Source organism: Arachis hypogaea, chromosome 13, assembly GCF_003086295.3.
Source record: "Arachis hypogaea cultivar Tifrunner chromosome 13, arahy.Tifrunner.gnm2.J5K5, whole genome shotgun sequence".
In the NCBI taxonomy this organism is placed as follows: domain Eukaryota; kingdom Viridiplantae; phylum Streptophyta; class Magnoliopsida; order Fabales; family Fabaceae; genus Arachis; species Arachis hypogaea.
This window is the reverse complement of record NC_092048.1, coordinates 83,521,988-83,546,782: the sequence shown is the minus strand read 5'-3', so window position 1 is coordinate 83,546,782 and position 24,795 is coordinate 83,521,988. Positions and strand designations below refer to the sequence as shown.

The 24,795-nt window shown below is 39.2% G+C and overlaps 1 non-coding gene across 1 annotated transcript; it reads left to right on the top strand.

The window, feature by feature from the left end:
- The first annotated feature begins 15,991 nt into the window (after positions 1–15,991).
- Positions 15,992–16,095, top strand: LOC112740045 (small nucleolar RNA R71). The gene has a single exon (XR_003170980.1). It is a non-coding gene; the product is annotated as a small nucleolar RNA R71 (small nucleolar RNA).
- Positions 16,096–24,795: the final 8,700 nt, after the last annotated feature.

Here is a 24,795-nt window from a genome sequence, read left to right as displayed (position 1 = left end):
CGAATCCCACAGGGATTGATTGGTCAAGTAACTTTAATTGGAGGAATGTTCTAGTTGAGCTAAGCAGAATTTGATTGGGGAATTGCAGAAAATTAAATGGCGGGAAAGTAAATGGCAGAAAATGTAATTGCTGGAAATAAAGGACTGAATGTAAATGACGGAAAGTAAATTACAGAATCTTAAATGGGGAATGGGGAAGATGAACATAAAAGTAGAAGGCAGAAAGTAAAGAGAATGGGTAAGATCAGAAATAGAGGATTCATTGGGCTCAGGAGATGTTGTATTCTCCGGATCAAGTTCATTCTCATCTCTTCCTCAATCAATGCATTCATTGATCTCTTTGGCAATCTTAACTGATTAGATTCCAATTCCTTGGCAACCCAATCTCTCAAATCTTGATCAATAGCCAATTCCTTGGTCTAATTGCTCATGAGAAGGATGAAGTATGGTCACTTATTATACCACATGTATTCCCAAATCAAAGTATTGGTAGGATTATATGTCACCATATCCATCCAAATCCCAATTTGGTCAAACATAAGAAAGCATTTCTAGCATGATCTCTTCATTCCTCTTCCAAGGTCCGAAGAGATCCAAGTATGAATAGCTTCTCTTCCAAGATAACTACTCAATAGGATGAAGATTGAAAGCTTTCTAGTAAAATCAAGAGAAAAGAAAGAAGAAGAATAATGAAAACTATTATTGATCCATCAAATTACAACAGAGCTCCCTAACCCAATGAAAGGGGTTTAGTTGTTCATAGCTCTGGGAATGGAAAGCGTAAGTGTAAAGTACATTATGAAAACTAAAACTAGAAGTTACAGAGAAAGTAAAAAATACAGAGTGTAGTTCTCCAAAATGCCAAAAGCTCTCTTTACTAGTTCAAAACTACTCCTATATATAATACTCTTCTGATCTTCTAGTTGGATCTTCAAGTTTTGGATATGGGCCTTTGGATCTTTGAGTTGAAGCAGTTGCAGTATTCAGTGGGCTCAGCTTTGTCACTAACGCCTCAAATGCCCCTCCTCACGTTAGTGCCTCACGTTAATTGTATTAACGTGGCCACTAACGTGGTGGTGATTGCCATCTCCAACGTTAGTGACAAAGGTGAGTGTCACTAACGTTGGCTCATCAATTCTTTCCTCCACGTTAGTTTCCATGTTAATGTAACTAACGTGGCAACTAACATGGCTAATGGTGGCTTGGTCCAACGTTAGTGACAAAGGTGAGTGTCACTAACGTTGGCACTTCTTTGTTCCTTCCACGTTAGAGTTCACGTTAATGTAATTAACGTAACTCTTAACGTGGCTAAGTGTGCCCCTTTTTCCAACGTTAGTAGCATTCACTTTTACCACTAACGTTGGAGCTTTACTTCTCCTCCACGTTAGCTTCCACGTTAATCTAGTTAACGTGGCAACTAACGTGGACTATGATGGCTCACGAAGGCGTTATTGGCGATCACTTTTCTCATTAACGTTGCAAGCTAGCTCCCATTCCACGTTAATGGTCACGTTAGTTAGACTAACGTGGCTATTAACGTGGCATCTTCCTTGCTTCCTTTGTCCTGAAATCAAGCAAGTAAAGTGCATCAAAGCTAGGTTCTAACTCATGAGATCATGCATAATTTATTTTATCACTCAATTCATGCATAATTCTCATAAAATCATATAAAATTCACAATGTTTGCTTGAATCAAGATGTAAGTAATTATCTACCCAAAACTTGCTTATTAATTAAGAAAATGCATGAAACTACCCTAAAACAGTAAAGAAAAAGGTCAGTGAAACTGGCCAAAATGCCCTGGCATCAATTATGGAGTAGTCCTTTTTACTCTTGGCCTAGGCTAAGGGAGTTGGGTAAACTTGAGTCATTGGGTCTAATGGATTTGATGATTTGGGAACCCTTAGTCGTCAATTTGATAGCCATTGACACTAGCCTACTTCCAAGTTAATTGGTAGTGAGGTTGGACCTTATGGTTTGATGTTGACCAAACCATTTAACATACTTCAAGTATAGAAGTAGACTTAATGAGTTCGATTCCTCCCAATTGTCAAGATATGGTTATTAGATAAGGATGGTGACCTCAATTCCCATGCCTAGCCAAGAGTTACTTTTATCATTCCTATTTAAAAACCCAAAAATCTTGATTGCTTTGTCTTAGTTATAGTTACTTGTTTAGTTAGAATAGAATTACATTTGATGTTATTTGATGAGTTTGGAATTATTCACATCTTGTTCTAATTATTTGCATTAGTTTCTTGCATTCCAAGATTACTTGCTTGTTAAGATTCCTAGTTTAATTTCTTGCTCATGACTTGCAACCCCGGATTTCTAACCAATGTTGAAGTACATGTTTGCCCATTCTTTGTGAGACGACCCGAGGTTTGAATACTTCGGTTACTTTTATTGGGGTTGAACTTGTGACAACCAAATTCCTTCTAAATCTGATACTCGAGGATTGTTGTTGGGAAGAGCTATACTTGCAATGGGATTTTATTGATAAATTCTATACCAACATAGTCTCTTGAGCCGCATCAGGGAGCCAAGAGAAACGCTACACAAGAAAGGTAAGGGCGCTCAGTTCCCTTACTTAACTGAGCGCTAGTACAAGGAAGTGAGCCAAATTGGCTTCACCATGGTTCGAATTGGGAACCTCACATACAAAGCAAAGGCGCTGCGCTCTCTTCATTAACGTAGCACTGTGAAGAATGCTTGGGCCAAGGAAATTGGCCATAAAATTGGTCTCAACAAGGCTCGAATTTGGAACCCTGTACAAGATTGAAGCGCTGCGTGAAATGATTTAACTAAGCGCTACAATGTTTCACAAAGGGAATTGACTCAAATGGGATAGCTATGGTTCGAAGCTGGAAACCCATATTCAAGCAAAGGGGCACTACGTTTGGATTCTTAACTTAGCGCTATGCAAGGCCTTGCCAAGAAGGTTGGCATGAGCCTAGGAGGAAGCATATGTAGTGCTCAGTTACCTTACATGACTGAGCGCTCCACTGGAGGTAGTTCATTAGCCCAATTTCAATCAGAAACCAATTTTGGATCCAATTCTTCACCAATTTGAAAAGCCCATTCCAAATTCTAAAGATAAAAATTAGGAAGTATATAAATAGGAGTTAGTTTGATTTGTAGAGGACCTTTACTTTCACTTTTGAATTTTCTTTTATTTTTAGTTTTATTTTTAGCTCACTTTTACATTTTAGCTTTGAATTGGGGAATTGGGATTGAGATCAGAGTTCTCTTCCTCTTGTTCTTAATTCTGCATTTCTTACTTTCTGTTTTGGAATTTTAGATTGAGATTGAAGGAATTCTGTTTCAAATCTTGATCTGAAATCTCTTTGTTCTTCTTCTACATAATCTTAGTGAATTAAAAATTTGAATCTGAGTTTCCTTTACTGCTTTTATTTTTTTCTTCTGCAAATTATTTTCTGTTGGATCAAGAAAGAAATTGAGATCTAGACCTGTTTTCTAGTCTCATTTAGCCCCTGAGATCTTGAATTTCTTTCCTAGCTTTTACAATTGAGCTGAATTTACTTTCTGTGTTGTTCTTCTAGCAATTTGCCATTTCTGTTTAGATCTACTACACTTACTTCATCTTCTTTACTTTCTATTGTTAAATTCTGCATCCCAGCATCCCACATCCCTTTACTATTCAAGCAATTTACATTTCTTGCACTCTAAGCTTCAGCTATTTATATTTCTTGCAATTTAAGTTTTAGTCATTTACATTACTTGAACTTTAAGTTTCATGCAAATTTACTCTTCTGCACTTTAGTTTTCTGTCAATTCTCCCTCTCCCTTTTAGTTTCATGCAATTTAGCTTCTGTTGGTTATAATTCACTCAAATCATCAACTGTTTGCTTAACTAAATCAACCATCTAACTAAAATTGCTCAATTCTTCAATCCCTGTGGGATCGACCTCACTCATGTGAGTAATTACTACTTGATGCGACTCGGTACACTTGCTGGTGAGTTTAGGTGTTGGAATTCGAGTTCAACCCATCAATCATCTTCAATTATTTAGAACTAGTCTTTCAATACATGATATATAATTCAACTAGGAATAGTTTTTGAATATTGTGTGGCCTAAAATCGAAACCATTTTTCATCTCTTCTCTTAATTAGTTAACCAAGGATTTGGCAATTAATTAACTCAAGAGAAATTAAATTACCAAGGAATTGGAATTTTATTATAAATAATTTGCTATGAAAAGATTTTTGCAAGAATTAAAGTAAGAAAACACAAGCACTATTCTTCCTAAGAATCAAACATCTCCGAAGTCTTTAACATTCTCATTCATTGATTACTTCTACAATCCTCTTGACTATTAGTTTTACAATCTACAATCATCTTGACTATTAATTTTTTCTCTTATCTATTCTTTCTTTTCTCTCATCTTTTTTTGATTGATCTAATTAGAGATTAAATTAGATGTTGCTTGCCTCAATCCGTTAATCCTTGTGGGAACGATATTCACTCACCGTGGTATTACTTGAATGATTTAGTGCACTTGCTAATATCCGAACACATTGACTTTTGGCTCATTAAAAAATATAATGTGCACTCATATTAGGGACTTCAATTTCATGTTTTTCACATAAATCTTTTAACATTTGCAAGAAATTTGTACCATCCACCATTTCTTAATTGTTGAAGAAGTAATTTGTATGTAGAAACAATATTCATTGCATTAAGAATATCTTGAGATTGTTGTTGTAGTGCTTGGTAAAGATCATTAGTGATTCCCATAATCTCCTTTATCAAGTGAAAAGTGAAAAAAAATTCAAATGACAATAATATTTCACTAATACCATAAGCCTCACCTCTTCGTGCATAAGTTGTTCCTTCTTCAATGATATTATTGAGAATAATGTTGGTAGCAGTGAACATTTTTACCTAGCTACAAATAGAATTAAAGTGAGAGCTTCATCGAGTATCACTAACTCCTTGTAAAGTGTTTACTTGATTCGCACATTTGCCTAGTTTCAATTCATTTCGAGCAACCTAGTTTGCATTTTCAATTACTTGAACTTCTTGTAATTGATCATGTATTTTAGAAGAAGCACTAACAATAATGATAATAGAGTTTAATTGAGTAAAAAATTCATGAATCTAAAGTACCTCTCTTGAACTTGCCAACTCTACTAATTGTAACCTATGAGCAAAATAATGTACATAATATGTGTAACACCCGAATTAGCCTATGCATTACCTCGCGTCATAAAGCAAAGGTTAATCAAAGGTTACGACAATTCTAAAGCTTATACATATTTATATATAGAAGAAGAAATACATTCTAGAAGCCCGATGAAGGATACAGCTCAAAAACAAGATTTGAAAAGCATAAAACGTACACACGAAACTACAAACTTAACGCACAAGATATAGATATAATATAACAAAATATCAGAGTATAATAATGTAATGATCTAGCCACGGCTCGCGGAGTTTAGGCTGGGTAGCTATATACAGACAATAAAGAAATCTGAAAGTTAAAATAGCTTATACAAGTTTTTCTCTCAAAATAAGCCTCTAGGCGAAAATAAATACAAAAGTGAGAGATATAAACAAAATAAGCAAAAAGACTCCAAAATATATCCAGGATCCTCCGCTCTGTCACCATCGAAGCAACTCACTGAGGTAGTTGCAACCTGCATCTAAAAAATAACAACAGAATATGGTATGAGAATCGGAGGTTCTCAGTATGGTAACAGTGCCCAATGATGTAAGATATAAGACTCCGGGACGCCAGAAGCAATCCTAGAACATCATATCCATCACAAGATTCATCTTAAAGCATAACTAAAACAGTAAAGCATAACTTAAAACCTTAACATATTAGAAGGGTAATCTAACTTAGTGGATTTTCTAACTAACAAGTCTCCGCTGTCCCACAGCCTTCACCAACCTATCCTCCATGCGATCCCATCGCCACCGCCTTCTGAACCTCCTCAATCCCAGTAGAATACACAATTAATATAATGCAAGTAAAACACAAGTATAGGTATATATATCAAGTAATTCAAATAGGCAATTAGGCATGTTATACAATTAGGCAAACAATTTCAAGTCGACAAAGCATACAAACAGATAGAAGATGCATATGATGAATGCCTATCCTACTGGCTGTGATATCACATTGTCAGTTCAACTGCCAACCCGACACATCTCCATGGAGATGTCGCCCTTCGGAATCATAATGGGAACCCCCAAGATATGGTGCTCGGAACACCATCCAGGATTTTGTGCCTGCACACTCTAGTAATCCGAAGGGATGCGAGCGGGATACTCTTGCCACGGACCCCATATCTCAACGCAAGTGGGATGAACCACCGCCCTTGCACCGCTGCCGCTACCTCGACAGGCGGGATCCAACCGCTGTCCCTGCCGGGCGCATAGCGTCTCAACAATCACAATTTAAAAATGTTATATCAGAGGTTTTGAAAAAATTATTATTTCATTATATCAATAATTCATCTTTTCAAACTCTGAGTCCTCGACTCAACTTAACCACTGTCAATTCATAATTTCCTTTCCGAACTCATTAGTTCATCAGCTCTCAATTCATATATCTTTCTCCCTTTTCGCTTTTCCAAACCCATCCCAGTACACCAGAAACCTAAGCCACCGTTCTCTAACTTTTCAAGGTATAACCAAATTAAATCTCCTAGAACCTATTCCCATGTTTTGATACCCGAAAATATGCCAAAGAGTCTTGATTAGGTGTCACAGAAGTTTACAAGCTTGTTGGGAAGGTGAAATAGTTAAAAACAAGAATTTAGTTGAAAAACAGGACATGTGCGTTGGTGCACAAAATTGTGATCATCAATGGCGCCAACAACTTGGTACGCACAATTATAATCTCAACTCTTTATCACAACTCCGCACAACTAACCAGCAAGTGCACTGGGTCGTCCAAGTAATAAACCTTACGTGAGTAAGGGTCGATCCCACGGAGACTGTCGGCTTGAAGCAAACTATGGTCATCTTGTAAATCTCAGTCAGGCAGATTCAAATGGTTATGGAGGATTGATAATTAAAATATGAATAAAACATAAAATAAAGATAGAGATACTTATGCAATTCATTGATAGGAATTTCAGATAAGCGTATGGAGATGCTTTGTTCCTCCTAAACTTTTGCTTTCCTATTGCCTTCATCCAATCGTTCATACTACTTTCCATGGCAAGCTTTATGTTAGGCATCACCGTTGTCAATGGCTACTGATGCGCATAAACTAGTTATGCTACGATTTAGGAAATTGCACGATCGGCAAAATTCCTTCCGGCAAGTGCACCGGTTATCGTCAAGTAAAAACTCACAATAGAGTGAGGTCGAATCCCACAAGGATTGGTTGAGTGAGCAATTCGGATTAGAAGTGTGTTCTAGTTGAGCGGAATCAAGATTGAGATGAGAATTGCGGAATGTAAAATTGGCGGGAAAAGTAAATGACAAGAAATTGAAATGGCGGAATCTTAAATTGCATGAATTAAAGAGCAGAAACTAAATTGCTGAAATTAAAAGGGAATGGGGGTGATTGCATGAATTGAGTTGCAGAATGTAAAGAGAAGATGTAAATCAGAATTGGGGGATTCATTGGGTTATAGGAGATATTGAGATCTCCGAATCAAAACATGTTTATCTCTTCCTCAAGCAATGCGTTCATTGAATTTTGCTTGGCAATCTTATATGATTGGATCCCAATCCCTTGGCTCACCAATTCTCTCTCTAAATGAACAAATTCCCAATCCCTTGGTTTAAATGTTCATAAGAAGAGATGATACTCGATCACTGATTATACCACACAGTTTCATGAACCACAATTTGGTAGGATTACATGTCACAATATCCATCCAAACCCCAATCCAATTCACTGTGAGAAAGCTTCTCTAGCATGAATCCTCCATTCCTTTCCCAAGGTTCCGAAGGATTCCAATTATGGGTAGTTTCTTTCCCAAGACAACTACCCAATGGAATTAGATCGAGAAGCTTTCTAACAAAATTCAAGAGAAAAGATTGAAGAAGAAGATAAACTATTATTGATTCATTGAATTACAATAGAGCTCCCTAACCCAATGAAAGGGGGTTTAGTGAGTCATAGCTCTGAATTCAATTACAAAGATATGAAAACTAGCTAAAAGTGAAGGTCCAGTCCTCCTAACTTAAATTCTATCCTATTTATACACTTTCTATATTGAGCTTCTGTTGTGTTTCTTGGGCTTTGAGGCCTCTCCATGCTTTCCTTTTGCCTTGGGTTTATGATCCATAATCTTGATGAGGCTGTTGATCCAAATTCTGTAACATTTATTGAGCCAACTTAGTGATAATCAAATAATGACACATGACTCAATAAATTGAAATTTCAGACTCATCAATCCTTCAGGCCCAATCCCATAAACCATGATATTCAATTGGGTTTCATACCAGAGTAAGTTTAAGTTAATGTTTGTGCTCAAATACTAACTTAAACCGCAATATTTTTGGCCCAGAAACCTTTTCCAAGAGTGGCGTTTAAGTTGCAGTTTAAGCTTAAACTGCAGCTTAAACGCCAGACACTTCCAGTGAGGCCTTTTGTAGAAGCACGTTTAAGCTTCAGTTTAAGGTTAAACTGAAGCTTAAACGTGGAAATGGAAGAAGGCAGCCCTGGAGAGTCATGTAGTCGAACACGTTTAAGCTTCAGTTTAAGGTTAAACTGAAGCTTAAACGTGGAGATAGGAAGGGCAGCCCTGGAGGTCGAACACGTTTAACCTCCAGTTTAAGGTTAAACTGGAGGTTAAACGTGGAAATGGAAGGAGGCATCTTGGAGGTCGAACACGTTTAACCTCCAGTTTAAGGTTAAACTGGAGGTTAAACGTGGAAGCTTAGAAGGGTAGCCCTGGAGGTGTCGAACACGTTTAAGCTCCAGTTTAAGGTTAAACTGGAGCTTAAACGTGGAAGGGGAGAAAGGCAGCCCTGGAGGTCGAACACGTTTAAGCTCCAGTTTAAGGTTAAACTGGAGATTAAACGTGGAAATGGAGAAAGCAACCCTGGAGGAGAGTTCTTGGTCGAACACGTTTAAGCTCCAGTTTAAGGTTAAACTGGAGCTTAAACGTGGAATGGCTCCCTGGTGCACTTCCCACTTCTGGCGTTTAACCTCCAGTTTAAGGTTAAACTGGAGGTTAAACGTGGAACTGCCCCCCTTGGTATCCTTCTCGCTTCTGGCGTTTAACCTCCAGTTTAAGGTTAAACTGGAGGTTAAACTTCAATTCCAGCATTTCTTAGCCTTCATGATTCTGGCGTTTAAGCTCCAGTTTAGGCTTAAACTGGAACTTAAACTCCACACGTGATATTCAAGCTTCCTTTATTGATTTTTTTGCTTCCTTGCTTAGCCTCTTCTTCCCTGAAATCATCCAAACAAATGCATCAAAGTCTTGCAAAATTTCATGAGAAATCTTCCATTCATAGCATTCAAGTAATATAACTAAAACTCATGGAATTTGCATCAAAATCATATTGTTTGGATGGTTCATTGCTTTGTTATTCTTTTAACCATTCTTGGTTACTTTAAGCTCAAGAAAATGCATAAAACCACTAAAACAAACAGAAAAATACTAGTGAAACTAGCCTAAGATGCCTTGGCTTCACAACACCAAACTTAATACTTGCTTGTCCCTAAGCAAGTCCTGAGTTATTTAAGAAGAAAGTATGAAACAGAAAGCAATTACATTGGCTATATTAGCAAGCATTTGATGTTCCTCAGAAGGGTTTTATGCAGAAAGTTGCAGCATCACTTTTTCATTTTTATCAGGTAAGATTATCACTTTTTCATTGCATCCATCAAACACTGCTATGGCCTCTTGTTATTCTTATGTCCTTGGCACTTTCCTCTTCTTTGTTTTTCTTTTCTTTTTCTTAGAGCTTCTTTGCTCCTTGTTTGCTTAGTGTCATGTGTTGCACAAGCCTTTGGCATTTTCTTTTTCTTATCAGTGCACTACACATATCCACTTTAGGCATTTTAGTTCACATTTCTTCTTGAGACATTGGTGCCCAGCACCTCTTTGTGTGACTAAATGTTTTGTATTTAGGTTGCTCTTGATAATGGACTTTTGGTTGATAATCCCGGGTTAGTTAACCCAAGTTACCAAGTGTTGAAACACTCCTCAGAACCTATTCATCCAAGCATATCCTTAATACATAAACACCACAGGCATTTGTCTCAGAAGTTCGAACCATTGGTGCCTAGCTTATTTTCTCAATTTTCTTGCTTTTTGGTTGCCCTTATTTTAGTGGCTTTTTCTTCTTCTTTTTCTTTCTTTTTCATGGCCAAAGACATTTATTCATCAAGATCCATAGACAGTTTTCAATTTCTACACAAAAAATGATAATTTTACACTCTAATTCCAGTGATCTGACTAAACAATCAAGCATGCATACCACCACTTAATTCTACTTGATTTGTCACTAATTTAGCCAAGTTACTTTTGTTCAAACTTTTCTTTTATTTTTGGAAACAGAACAAGCATGGCAAGCACTTGTTTAAGAAGGTGAAGTTGTATCCAAACATCTAGGCATTCACTTTATTCAAAGCAATAAACCGACACTCATACTAAAAACTTCTCATTCCAGAAAGATTCAACATTCACAGTTTAAACTAGAACAAGCATGCTTTTGTTTGCCCTTTTTAAAGAATTATCACAGAACAATACCACCTTGTGAAATTCCTTGTTTTCTCTTTGTTGCCAAGAAACAATTTGCTTTCTCCTTCTTTTCCTAATTGTTGCTTCATGCTTTAAGATCCTTGTTTCCTTTCCTACAAAGAGTGATGAAGTTGCTTGCTTCTCAAGCACTTGAGTGGTTAGCTCAACTATGTGTGGGTACGTATCTGAGTCTTAAGTTGGTGTGTGAACACCAAACTTAGTCTCCCACTTACTTCTCTGTTCTTTGGATCCTTGAGTTCTCTTTGGAATGAAGTTGCTGCTAAGGGTTTTAAGCATTTCTGTGACTGCTTAGAATTGTTGTTTCTTTCACATAATTCAAAGGTTGTTGTGTTCAGTTGATCTTTATGGTGGAACACCAAACTTAGAGTCACACATTCCCCTTTGAATTATTGATCTACGAATCCATTGTTTGGTGTGAAACACCAAACTTATTTCTTTGCAATGCACAGAACTACTTCACCCTTTTTATTGAAACAAATAAAAGAAACAGCAACAGGTATTACCTCAGGTTGGGTTGCCTCCCAACAAGCGCTTCTTTAACGTCATTAGCTTGACGGTCACCTTCCTCAGTTGAGGTGATATTTAACCTTGTCCTTCTCCTCCACATCTCCCAAGTAATGTTTGAGTCTTTGACCATTCACAATGAAGGTTCGTTGTGACTTTTCTTCCATGATTTCTACTTGTCCATATTTGGAGACCTTGGTGACAAGGAATGGTCCAGACCACCTTGATTTTAGCTTCCCTGGAAATAGCTTCAGCCTAGAATTGTAGAGCAATACTTTTTGTCCTTCTTCAAATTTCCTTGGGGCTATGTTGCTGTCATGCTTCTTCTTTGCTCTTTCTTTGTAAATTTTGGCATTCTCATAAGCTTCAGCTCTGAATTCTTCCAACTCTTGAATTTGCAACATCCTTCTTTCTCCAGCAGCTTTGCTGTCCAAGTTCAAAAGTTTCAAGGCCCAGTATGCCTTGTGCTCCAACTCCAGTGGCAAATGGCAAGCTTTTCCGTATACTAGTTGGTAAGGAGACATTCCAATTGGTGTTTTGAAAGCTGTCCTATATGCCCAAAGAGCATCATCTAGCTTAATCGACCAGTCCTTCCTTGAAGTTCCCACAGTCTTTTCCAGGATCCTTTTTAGTTCTCTGTTAGATATTTCGGCTTGCCCACTTGTTTGTGGATGGTATGGTGTGGCTACCTTGTGTTTGACTCCATATTTTAGAAGCAATGCCTCTAATGGTTTGTTGCAGAAGTGGCTTCCTCCATCACTGATGATTGCTCTTGGAACTCCAAAACGGCAAAAAATGTGTTTTCTGAGGAAGTTCATGACTACCTTATTATCATTGGTTGGAGTTGCTATTGCTTCAACCCATTTGGAGACATAGTCTACTGCCACAAGAATGTAATTATTTGAGTATGAGGAGGGAAAGGGTCCCATGAAATCTATCCCCCATACATCAAACAATTCAAGTTCCAGAATGAATTGTTGTGGCATTTCATTTCTTCTTGGCAGGTTCCTCGCTTTCTGGCATTCATGGCAGTGCTTCACTAGTTCCTTTGCATCTTTGAAGATAGTGGGCCAATAAAAACCACACTGCAACACCTTAGCTGCTGTTCTTTCTCCTGCAAAATGTCCTCCATAAGTGGAGCCATGGCAGTCCCATAAGACTTCCCTTCCTTCTTCCTCTGATATGCATCTTCTGAGTATGCCATCGGAACATTTTTTGAACAAGTATGGTTCGTCCCAGATGAAGTATTTGGCATCATTTACCAATTTCTTCCTTTGATGCTTGTTAAATTCCAACGGCCAACTCCCAGTAGCCTTGAAGTTTGCTATGTCTGCAAACCAGGGTGCTTTGTGAATTACCATGAGTTGTTCATCAGGGAAGCACTCATTTATATGTGTGCTTTGTGCTCTTCCTTCTTCACATGGTATCCTTGATAAATGGTCTGCTACCTTGTTCTCTACACCCTTCTTGTCTTTGATTTCAATGTCAAATTCCTGTAACAAAAGAACCCATCTAATAAGTCTTGGTTTGGATTCTTGTTTAGCAAGTAAGTATTTTAAAGCTAAATGATCAGTGAAGACAATGACTTTAGATCCATTGAGATAGGATCTAAATTTGTCAAATGCAAAGACTATTGCTAAGAGTTCTTTTTCAGTGGTTGTGTAATTCCTTTGGTTAGCATTCAAGACTTTACTGGCATAATAAATCACATGTACCAAATTGTCTTTCCTTTGTCCTAACACTGCCCCAATAGCAAGGTCTGATGCATCACACATCAGTTCAAAAGGTAAGTTCCAATCCGGTGGGGCAATGATAGGTGCAGAGGAAAGTTTTTGCTTCAAAAGTTCATAGGCTAGCATGCAATTTTTATCAAATACAAAGGGTGTATCAGAGACAAGCAAGTTACTCAAAGGTTTGGCTATTTTAGAAAAGTCTCTAATAAACCTTCTGTAAAACCCAGCGTGTCCCAAAAAACTCCTAATTGCCTTGACATTACTTGGTGGCGGTAGTTTTTCAATGATTTCCACCTTAGCTCTGTCCACCTCCATGCCTCTATTAGAGATTTTGTGGCCAAGGACTATTCCTTCTGTGACCATGAAATGACATTTTTCCCAGTTTAATACTAGGTTAGTCTCTTGGCACCTCTTAAGCACCAAGGCAAGGTGGTGTAGGCAGCTGGGAAAAGAATCTCCAAACACAGAAAAATCGTCCATGAAGACCTCAATAAATTTTTCAATCATGTCCGAAAAGATGGACAGCATGCATCTTTGGAAAGTGGCAGGTGCATTGCACAATCCAAAGGGCATGCGTCTATAAGCAAAAACTCCATATGGACAAACAAATGATGTTTTCTCTTGATCACTAGGATCAACTACTATTTGGTTGTAGCCTGAATATCCATCCAAGAAGCAATAGTAAGCATGTCCGGCAAGCCTTTCAAGCATCTGATCCATGAATGGGAGTGGGAAATGATCCTTTCTGGTGGCTTCATTGAGCTTCCTGTAGTCTATGCACATCCTCCACCCAGTGACGGTTCTTGTGGGTATGAGTTCGTTCTTCTCATTTGGCACCACAATTATGCCACCTTTCTTGGGAACTACATGGATGGGACTAACCCATGGGCTATCAGAAATGGGGTAGATTACCCCTGCCTGCCATAACTTCATGACTTCCTTTTGTACCACTTCTTTCATGACGGGATTCAATCTTCTCTGAGCTTGAATGGAGGGTCTAGCATCCTCTTCTAACAAGATTTTATGCATGCATATGGATGAACTTATCCCCTTCAAATCAGCTAGGGTCCATCCAATGGCATCTTGATGAGTTTGCAGCACCTTGATCAATTCTTCTTCCTGTTCTTGGCTAAGGGCAGAGCTAATGATAACAGGGTGACTCTCATCACTACCCAAGTATGCATACTTGAGATTAGGGGGCAATGCTTTGAGCTCAGGTTTTGGTGCTTCCTTCTCTTCTTTCACTCTCTCTGGCATGCTTAGCATGGTTGTTTCAGCACCCTTGATATCACTAACTTCAATATCCTTGGTGAACTCCTCCTCTGCCACTTCCTTTATTGTTTCCTCAAAAGTTTCTTGTACTGCAATGTCCACTACATCAACCCTCATGCATTCCCTTAGTGATTCTGATGGATAGCTCATTGCCTTGAATACATTAAACACCAATTTCTCATCATGTAGTCTAAGAGTGAGTTCACCCTTTTGTACATCTATGATGGCTCCAGCAGTAGCCAGGAATGGTCTTCCCAGAATTATTGAAGCTTTGGCTTCTTCCTCCATATCTAACACCACAAAATCAGCAGGAAATATAAAATCTCCCACTTTCACCAACAAATCCTCAACTATCCCATGAGGGAATTTAAAAGTTCGATCTGCCAATTGGAGGGCCATTCTTGTTGGTTTAGCTTCCTCAATCTTCATTCTTCTCATCATTGTTAGAGACATCAAATTGATACTGGCCCCTAAGTCACACAAGGCCTTCTCCACCATGACTTCTCCTATGATGCAGGGGATTTGGAAACTGCCTGGATCCTTCAATTTCTGAGGCAATTTGTGCTGGATGATGGCACTGCATTCTTCAGTTAACAACACAGTTTCCTCGTTTCTCCAGCTTCTTTTCTTGGTCATTAATTCTTTTAAGAATTTTGCATAGAGTGGCATTTGCTCTATTGCCTCAGCAAACGGAATATTGATTTGAAGCTTCTTGAAAATCTCCAAGAACCTGGAGAATTGGCCATCCTTTTCACTTTTCATCAAACGTTGAGGATATGGTGCTTTAGGTGTATAAGGCTTCAGGACCTCTTTTTCTTTTTCTTTTGTTGCGGATGGTGTAAAAGATTGTCCTTGTTCCTTGTCTCTCACATGTTCCCTTGCTTCATCCTCTGTGGTTTCCTTTGATATCTCCTTTAGATTCTTTCCACTTCTGAGGGTTATGGCCTTACATTCTTCCCTTGCATTAGCCTTGGCAGCATGAGAAACGCTTGTCCCAGGGTTTTGCTTAGACAAATACAAAATTTGATTTTCTAGCTTTTGGATGGCAGCTCCTTGGTTTTGCAGGTTAGAATTTACTTCTTCCTTAAAAGCTTTCAATTCGGTTATGTCTTGACTCATGGTTGCAAGCATTCCTTCTATCCGGTTTAATTGATCTTGAAATTGTTGGTTCGGATTAGGTTGGGTAGGTTGATTATTTTGGCCATGATATGATGGTTGGGAGTAAGTGTTTTGTGTGGCTTGGTATGATCTTTGGTTGGAGTTTTGGTATGTGGAATTGTTATGTTGGTTGTAGTTGTAAGGTTTGTGGTTTTGTGGTTGGGTTTGTTGGTTCCCCCACCCAAAGTTTGGGTGATTTTTCCATCCTGGGTTGTAAGTGTTGGAGTGTGGATCATATGATTGCCTTTGTTGGTTTCCCACATAGTTGGCCTCTTCCCAATCACCTCCTTCAATGCTTACTTCCTCTTGATCTTGTGTGTGTATTGCAGCCACTTGCTTTGTTTCTAATTGCCTGGTAAGCTCTGCTAGTTGCTTGGCAAACACCTTGTTTTGGGCTAGAATTGTATCAACATGGTTCAGCTCCATGACTCCCTTAGTGTTGTGCCTTTCTGATGCATAGTAGTACTCATTCTCAGCCACTGTCTCAATCACTTCAATGGCCTCTTCCACAGTCTTTTTCCTGTTCAATGAACCTCCTGATGAATGGTCTACAGCCTTCCTTGATTCATAAGAGAGTCCATCATAGAAAATATGCAATTGCACCCAATCATGAAACATGTCTGGTGGGCATTTCCTTGTCAAATCCTTGAATCTCTCCCATGCCTCGTAGAGAGTTTCACCATCTTGTTGTCTAAAAGTTTGAACCTCAGATCGAAGCCTATTGACCTTTTGTGGGGGGTAGAAACATGCCAGAAACTTGCTTTCCACCTCATCCCATGTTGTTAGACTCCCCCTTGGGAATGATTCCAGCCACTTAGCTGCTTTGTCCCTAAGTGAAAATGGGAACAAAAGCAGTTTATAGGCATCTTCCTGGACTCCATTGGACTTCACAGTGTCACAAATTCTCAGGAATTTTGTGAGATGTTGGTTGGGATCTTCATTAGCACTTCCACCAAATGAACAATGATTCTCCACCAGTGATATTAGCTGTGGTTTGAGTTCAAAATTGTTGGCCTGAATGGGTGATTTCTGGATGCTGCTACCACAATTCCCAGAGGTTGGGTTTATGTATGAACTAAGAACCCTCCTCTCAGGAATGGCATTGTTTCCATCAGCTCTCTCATGGTTGTGAACTTCTCTATCCATGTTGAGATCTAAAGCTTCCTCAAAATTGTCCTCAGATTCTCCTTCAGATTCCTCTTCTCCCACTACTCTCTTCCCTCTTGCTTCCCTTCTCAGTCTATGAAGGGTCCCCTCTGGTTCGGTATATGGAGGAGTTGATGTCTCTCCTCTCCTACCTGTCATACAAGAACACAGCACAGGCACAAACAAGTGAAATACTCTTGGTTAATAGAAGAGTATGGTTAGAGCAATTGAGGAATTAATTCAAACAGTTAGTGAGTCAGTGAGTTAGTTGCTTGAATTTAAAGGCATAAAGAAAGAAAGCATGTAACCGAGTGCAGAAATTAAAATTCAACAAGTAACTTGAACAGAATTAACAAAGCAAGAGAAATTGCTCAATCTAGTTAGCTTCCAATTGGAGAATTGTCAATCGAAAACCAATCCCCGGCAACGGCGCCATAAACTTGATGCGCATAAACTAGTTATGCTACGATTTAGGAAATTGCACGATCGGCAAAATTCCTTCCGGCAAGTGCACCGGTTATCGTCAAGTAAAAACTCACAATAGAGTGAGGTCGAATCCCACAAGAATTGGTTGAGTGAGCAATTCGGATTAGAAGTGTGTTCTAGTTGAGCGGAATCAAGATTGAGATGAGAATTGCGGAATGTAAAATTGGCGGGAAAAGTAAATGACAAGAAATTGAAATGGCGGAATCTTAAATTGCATGAATTAAAGAGCAGAAACTAAATTGCTGAAATTAAAAGGGAATGGGGGTGATTGCATGAATTGAGTTGCAGAATGTAAAGAGAAGATGTAAATCAGAATTGGGGGATTCATTGGGTTATAGGAGATATTGAGATCTCCGAATCAAAACATGTTTATCTCTTCCTCAAGCAGTGCGTTCATTGAATTTTGCTTGGCAATCTTATATGATTGGATCCCAATCCCTTGGCTCACCAATTCTCTCTAAAAATGAACAAATTCCCAATCCCTTGGTTTAAATGTTCATAAGAAGAGATGATGCTCGATCACTGATTATACCACACAGTTTCATGAACCACAATTTGGTAGGATTACATGTCACAATATCCATCCAAACCCCAATCCAATTCACTGTGAGAAAGCTTCTCTAGCATGAATCCTCCATTCCTTTCCCAAGGTTCCGAAGGATTCCAATTATGGGTAGTTTCTTTCCCAAGACAACTACCCAATGGAATTAGATCGAGAAGCTTTCTAACAAAATTCAAGAGAAAAGATTGAAGAAGAAGATAAACTATTATTGATTCATTGAATTACAATAGAGCTCCCTAACCCAATGAAAGGGGGTTTAGTGAGTCATAGCTCTGAATTCAATTACAAAGATATGAAAACTAGCTAAAAGTGAAGGTCCAGTCCTCCTAACTTAAATTCTATCCTATTTATACACTTTCTATATTGAGCTTCTGTTGTGTTTCTTGGGCTTTGAGGCCTCTCCATGCTTTCCTTTTGCCTTGGGTTTATGATCCATAATCTTGATGAGGCTGTTGATCCAAATTCTGTAACATTTATTGAGCCAACTTAGTGATAATCAAATAATGACACATGACTCAATAAATTGAAATTTCAGACTCATCAATCCTTCAGGCCCAATCCCATAAACCATGATATTCAATTGGGTTTCATACCAGAGTAAGTTTAAGTTAATGTTTGTGCTCAAATACTAACTTAAACCGCAATATTTTTGGCCCAGAAACCTTTTCCAAGAGTGGCGTTTAAGTTGCAGTTTAAGCTTAAACTGCAGCTTAAACGCCAGACACTTCCAGTGAGGCCTTTTGTAGAAGCACGTTTAAGCTTCAGTTTAAGGTTAAACTGAAGCTTAAACGTGGAAATGGAAGAAGGCAGCCCTGGAGAGTCATGTAGTCGAACACGTTTAAGCTTCAGTTTAAGGTTAAACTGAAGCTTAAACGTGGAGATAGGAAGGGCAGCCCTGGAGGTCGAACACGTTTAACCTCCAGTTTAAGGTTAAACTGGAGGTTAAACGTGGAAATGGAAGGAGGCATCTTGGAGGTCGAACACGTTTAACCTCCAGTTTAAGGTTAAACTGGAGGTTAAACGTGGAAGCTTAGAAGGGTAGCCCTGGAGGTGTCGAACACGTTTAAGCTCCAGTTTAAGGTTAAACTGGAGCTTAAACGTGGAAGGGGAGAAAGGCAGCCCTGGAGGTCGAACACGTTTAAGCTCCAGTTTAAGGTTAAACTGGAGCTTAAACGTGGAAATGGAGAAAGCAACCCTGGAGGAGAGTTCTTGCTCGAACACATTTAAGCTCCAGTTTAAGGTTAAACTGGAGCTTAAACGTGGAATGGCTCCCTGGTGCACTTCCCACTTCTGGCGTTTAACCTCCAGTTTAAGGTTAAACTGGAGGTTAAACGTGGAACTGCCCCCCTTGGTATCCTTCTCGCTTCTGGCGTTTAACCTCCAGTTTAAGGTTAAACTGGAGGTTAAACTTCAATTCCAGCATTTCTTAGCCTTCATGATTCTGGCATTTAAGCTCCAGTTTAGGCTTAAACTGGAACTTAAACTCCACACGTGATATTCAAGCTTCCTTTATTGATTTTGTTGCTTCCTTGCTTAGCCTCTTCTTCCCTGAAATCATCCAATCAAATGCATCAAAGTCTTGCAAAATTTCATGAGAAATCTTCCATTCATAGCATTCAAGTAATATAACTAAAACTCATGGAATTTGCATCAAAATCATATTGTTTGGATGGTTCATTGCTTTGTTATTCTTTTAACCATTCTTGGTTACTTTAAGCTCAAGAAAATGCATAAAACCACTAAAACTAACAGAAAAATACTAGTGAAACTAGCCTAAGATGCCTTGGCATCAGCTACTTCCCGTCCTCTCAGTGAAAATGTTCCAAATGCGCTATTACCGCACGGCTAATCATCTGTCGGTTCTCGATCATATTGGAATAGGATCCATTGATCCTTTTGCGTCTGTTACATGCCCAACACTCGCGAGTTTGAAGCTCGTCACAGTCATCCCTTCCCAGATCCTACTCAGAATACCATAGACAAGGTTTAGACTTTTCGGATCTCAGGAATGGCCACCAATAATTCTAGCCTATACCACGAAGGTTTTAATCTTAGATTAGAAACCCAAGAGATACACATTCAAGCTTGATTGTATGTAGAACGGAAGTGGTTGTCAGGCACGCGTTCATAGGTGAGAATGATGATGAGTGTCACGGATCATCACATTCATCAAGTTGAAGAACGAGTGTATATCTTAGAGAAGAAGTAGGCGTGAATTGAATAGAAAAACAGTAGTACTTTGTATTAATTCATGAAAAACAGCAGAGCTCCACACCTTAATCTATGGTGTGTAGAGACATTTCTTGGAGTTAAACGCCAGCTTTTGTGCCAGTTTGGGCGTTTAACTCCAGCTTTTATGCCAGTTCTGGCATTTTGACGCCAGAATTTCTATGCTGAATTGGAACGCCGGTTTGGGCCATTAAATCTCGGACAAAGTATGAACTATTATATATTTCTGGAAAGCCCAGGATGTCTACTTTCCAACCGAATTGAGAGCGCACCAATTGGGCTTCTGTAGCTCCAGAAAATCCACTTTGAGTGCAGGGAGGTCAGAATCCAACAGCATCTGCAGTCCTTTTTCAGCCTCTGAATCAGATTTTTGCTCAGGTCCCTCAATTTCAGCCAGAAAATATCTGAAATCATAGAAAAACACAAAAACTCATAGTAAAGTCCAGAAATGTAATTTTTATTTAAAAACTAATAAAAATATAATAAAAACTAACTAAAATATACTAAAAACAATGCCAAAAAGCGTATAAATTATTCGCTCATCACAACACCAAACTTAAATTGTTGCTTGTCCCCAAGCAACTAAAAATCAAATAGGATAAAAAGAATAGAATATACAATGAATCCCAAAAACATCTATGAAGATCAGTCTTAACTAGATGAGCGGGGCTATTAGCTTTTTGCTTCCGAACAGTTTTGGCATCTCACTTTATCCATTGAAGTTTAGAATGATTGGCATCTATAAGAACTCAGAATTCAAATAGTGTTATTGATTCTCCTAGTTCAGTATGTTGATTCTTGAACACATTTACTTTATGAGTCTTGGCCATAACCCTAAGCATTTTGTTTTCCAGTATTACCACCGGATACATAAATGCCATAGACTCATAACTGGGTGAACCTTTTCAGATTGTGACTCAGCTTTGCTAGAGTCCCCAATTAGAGGTGTCTAGAGCTCTTAAGCACACTCTTTTTGCTTTTGGACCACGACTTTAACCGCTCAGTCTCAAGTTTTCACTTGACACCTTCACGCCACAAGCACATGGTTAGGGACAGCTTGGTTTCACGGCTTAGGCCAGAATTTTATTCCTGTGGGCCCTCCTATCCACTGATGCTCAAAGCCTTGGATCCTTTTTTATTTTACCCTTGCCTTTTGGTTTAAAGGGCTATTGGCTTTTTCTGCTTTCTTTTTCTTTTTCTTTCTTTCTCTTTTTTTCGCATATATATTTTTTTCTACAAGCTTTTCACTGCTTTTTCTTGCTTCAAGAATCAATTTTATGATTTTTCAGATTATCAAATAACATTTCTCCTTTTCCATCATTTTTTCAAGAGACAACAATTTTAACATTCATGAACAACGAATTCAAAAAATATGCACTGTTGAAGAATTCATTCAGAAAGACAAAAGTATTGCCACCACATCAAAATAACTAAACTGTTTTAAAATTCGAAATTCATGCACTTCTTTTTCTTTTTCAATTAAAAACATTTTTCATTTAAGGTGATGGACTCATTTTCATAGCTTTAAGGCATAGACACGTAGGCACTAGTGATCATGTAATAAAGACACAAACATAAATAAATATAAAGCATAAAAATTCGAAAAACAGAAAATAAAGAACAAGGAAATTAAAGAACGGGTCCACCTTAGTGATGGCGGCTTGTTCTTCCTCTTGAAGATCTTATGGAGTGCTTGAGCTCCTCAATATCTCTTCCTTGCCTTTGTTGCTCCTCTCTCATAACTCTTTGGTCTTCTCTAATTTCATGGAGGAGGATGGAAGGCTTTTTATGCTCCACCCTTAGTTGTCCTATGTTGGAACTCAATTTTCCTAGGGAGGTGTTAATTTGCTCCCAATAATTTTGTGGAGGAAAGTGCATCCCTTGAGGCATCTCAGGGATTTCATGATGAGGAATTTCCTCATGCTCTTGTCCATGAGTGGGATCTCTTGTTTGCTCTATCCTTTTCTTAGTGATGGGCTTGTCCTCAACAATGAGGATGTCTTCCTTTATGTCAATTCCAGCTGAATTGCAAAGGTGACAAATAAGATGAGGGAAGGCTAACCTTGACAAAGTAGAGGACTTGTCCGCCACATTGTAGAGTTCTAGGGATATAACCTCATGAACTTCTACTTCTTCTCCAATCATAATGCTGTGGATCATGATAACCCGGTCTATAGTAACTTCAGACTGGTTGCTAGTGGGAATGATTGAGTGCCCTCTTAGTTGAACCAACTTTCCTCTTGAATCTCTCTTCCATTGAGTGCCCTCTTCACAATTGTCTATGAGGACTTGGTCCAACCTTTGATAAGTGTTGACCCTTCTAGTGTAGGGGTGTGCATCTCCTTGCATCATTGGCAAGTTGAATGCCAACCTTACATTTTTCGGACTGAAATCTAAGTATTTCCCCCGAACCATTGTAATCCAATTCTTTGGATCCGGGTTCACACTTTGATCATGGTTCTTGGTGATCCATGCATTGGCATAAAACTCTTGAAACATTAAGATTCCGACTTGTTGAATGGGGTTGGTGAGAACTTTCCAACCTCTTCTTCGAATCTCATGTCGGATCTCTGGATATTCACCCTTTTTGAGCTTGAAAGGGACCTCAGGGATCACTTTCTTCTTGGCCACGACTTCATAGAAGTGGTCTTGATGCACCTTTGAGATGAATCTCTCCATCTTCCATGACTCGGAGGTGGAAGCTTTTGCCTTCCCTTTCCTCTTTCTAGAGGTTTCTCCGGCCTTAGGTCCTCGAGCAAAAGAAGAATGAAGAGAGTAGAGGGAGAAGAAATAGAGGAGATGGAGGGGGGTAGTGTTTCGGCCAAGGGGGTGAAGTAGTAGTGTTTAAGATGTATGAAAATGAAGGAGTGAAGATGGGTTTATATAGGAGTGGAGAGGGCGGTTTGGTTCGGCCATGTATGGGTGGGTTTGGGAGGGAAAGTGTTTTGAATTTGAATGGTGAGGTAGGTGGGGTTTATGATGGGTGGATGTAAATTGGTGAAGGGTTTATGGAGAAGAGGGTAAGATTTGATAGGTGAGGGGTTTTTTTGGGAAGAGGTATTGAGTTGATTGGTGAAGGGTATTTGGGGAAGAGTATTATGAAAAGGTGTAAAGAAGAAAGAGAGTAAGTTGAGGTTGGTGGGGATCCTGTGGGGTCCATAGATCTTGAGGTGTCAAGGATTTCTCATCCCTGCACCAATTAGGCGTGCAAAACGCCTGCTGCTGCCAATCCTGGCGTTAAACGCTAGGTTGCTGCACATTTCTGGTGTTTAACGCCAGCTTCTTGCCCTTTTCTGGCGTTAAACGCCAGTCTGGTGCTCATTTCTGGCGTTAAACACCCAGAATGGTGCCAGACTGGGCGTTTAACGCCCATTCTGCTGCCCTTACTGGCGTTTAAACGCCAGTAGGCTTCTCCTCCAGGGTGTGCTATTTTTCATTCTGTTTTTTAGTTTGTTTTTGCTTTTTCAATTGTTTTGTGACTTCACATGATCATCAACCTATAGAAAATAGAAAATAACAATGGAAAATAGAAATTTAACATAGATAAGTAAAATTGGGTTGCCTCCTAACAAGCACTTCTTTAATGTCAGTAGCTTGACAGTGGGCTCTCATGGAGCCTCGCAGATACTCAGAGCATGATGATGGCCTATTAACACCAAACTTAGAGTTTGGTTGTGGCCTCCCAACACCAAACTTAGAGTTTGAAGGTGGGGATTTTGTTTGACTCTGCATTGAGAGAAGCTTTTCATGCTTCCTCTCCATGGTTACAGAGGGGGATCCTTGAGCTTTAAGCACAAGGGAGTCCTCATTCACTTGAAGGACCAATTCTCCTCTGTCAACATCAATCACAGCTCTTGTTGTGGCTAGGAAGGGTCTGCCAAGGATGATGGATTCATCCATACACTTCGCAGTGTCTAGGATTATGAAATCAGCAGGGATGTAGTGGCCTTCAACCTTCACCAAGACATCCTCTACAAGTCTATAAGCCTATTTTCTTGAATTGTCTACCATCTCTAGTGAGATTCTTACAGCTTGTACCTCAAAGATTCCTAGCTTCTCCATTACAGAGAGAGGCATGAGGTTTATGCTTGACCCTAGGTCACACAGAGCCTTCTCAAGGGTCATGGTGCCTATGGTACAAGGTATTGAGAACTTTCCAGGATCTTATCTCTTCAGAGGTAATTTTTGCCTAGTCAAGTCATCCAGTTCTTTGGTGAGCAATGGGGGTTCATCCTCCCAAGTCTCATTACCAAATAGCTTGGCATTTAGCTTCATGATTGCTCCAAGGTACTTAGTAACTTGTTCTTCAGTAACATCTTCATCTTCTTCAGAGGAAGAATACTCATCAGAGCTCATGAATGGCAAAAGTAAATTCAATGGAATCTCTATGGTCTCAGTGTGAGCCTCAGATTCCCATGGTTCCTCATTAGGGAACTCCTTGGAGGCCAGTGGACGTCCATTGAGGTCTTCCTCAGTGGAGATCACTGCCTCTTTCTCCTCTCCAGGTTCGGCCGTGTGGGTCATGTTAATGGCCTTGCATTCTCCTTTTGGATTCTCTTATGTATTGCTTGGAAGAGTACTAGGAGGGAGTTCAGTAACTTTCTTGCTCAGCTGACCCACTTGTGCCTCCAAATTTCTAATGGAGGACCTTGTTTTAGTCATGAAACTTTGAGTGGTTTTAATTAGATCAGAGACTACAGTTGCTAAGTCAGAGTGGCTCTCCTTAGAATTCTCTGTCTGTTGCTGAGAAGATGATGAAAAAGGCTTGCCATTGCTAAACCTATTTCTTCCACCATTATTGTTGTTGAAGCCTTGTTGAGGCCTCTGTTGATCCTTCCATGAGAGGTTTGGATGATTTCTCCATGAAGGATTATAGGTGTTTCCATTGGATTCTCCCATGTAATTTACCTCTTCTATTGTTGGGTTCTCAGGATCATAAGCTTCTTCTTCAGATGAAGCTTCTTTGGTACTGCCTGTTGCTGCTTGCATTCCAGACA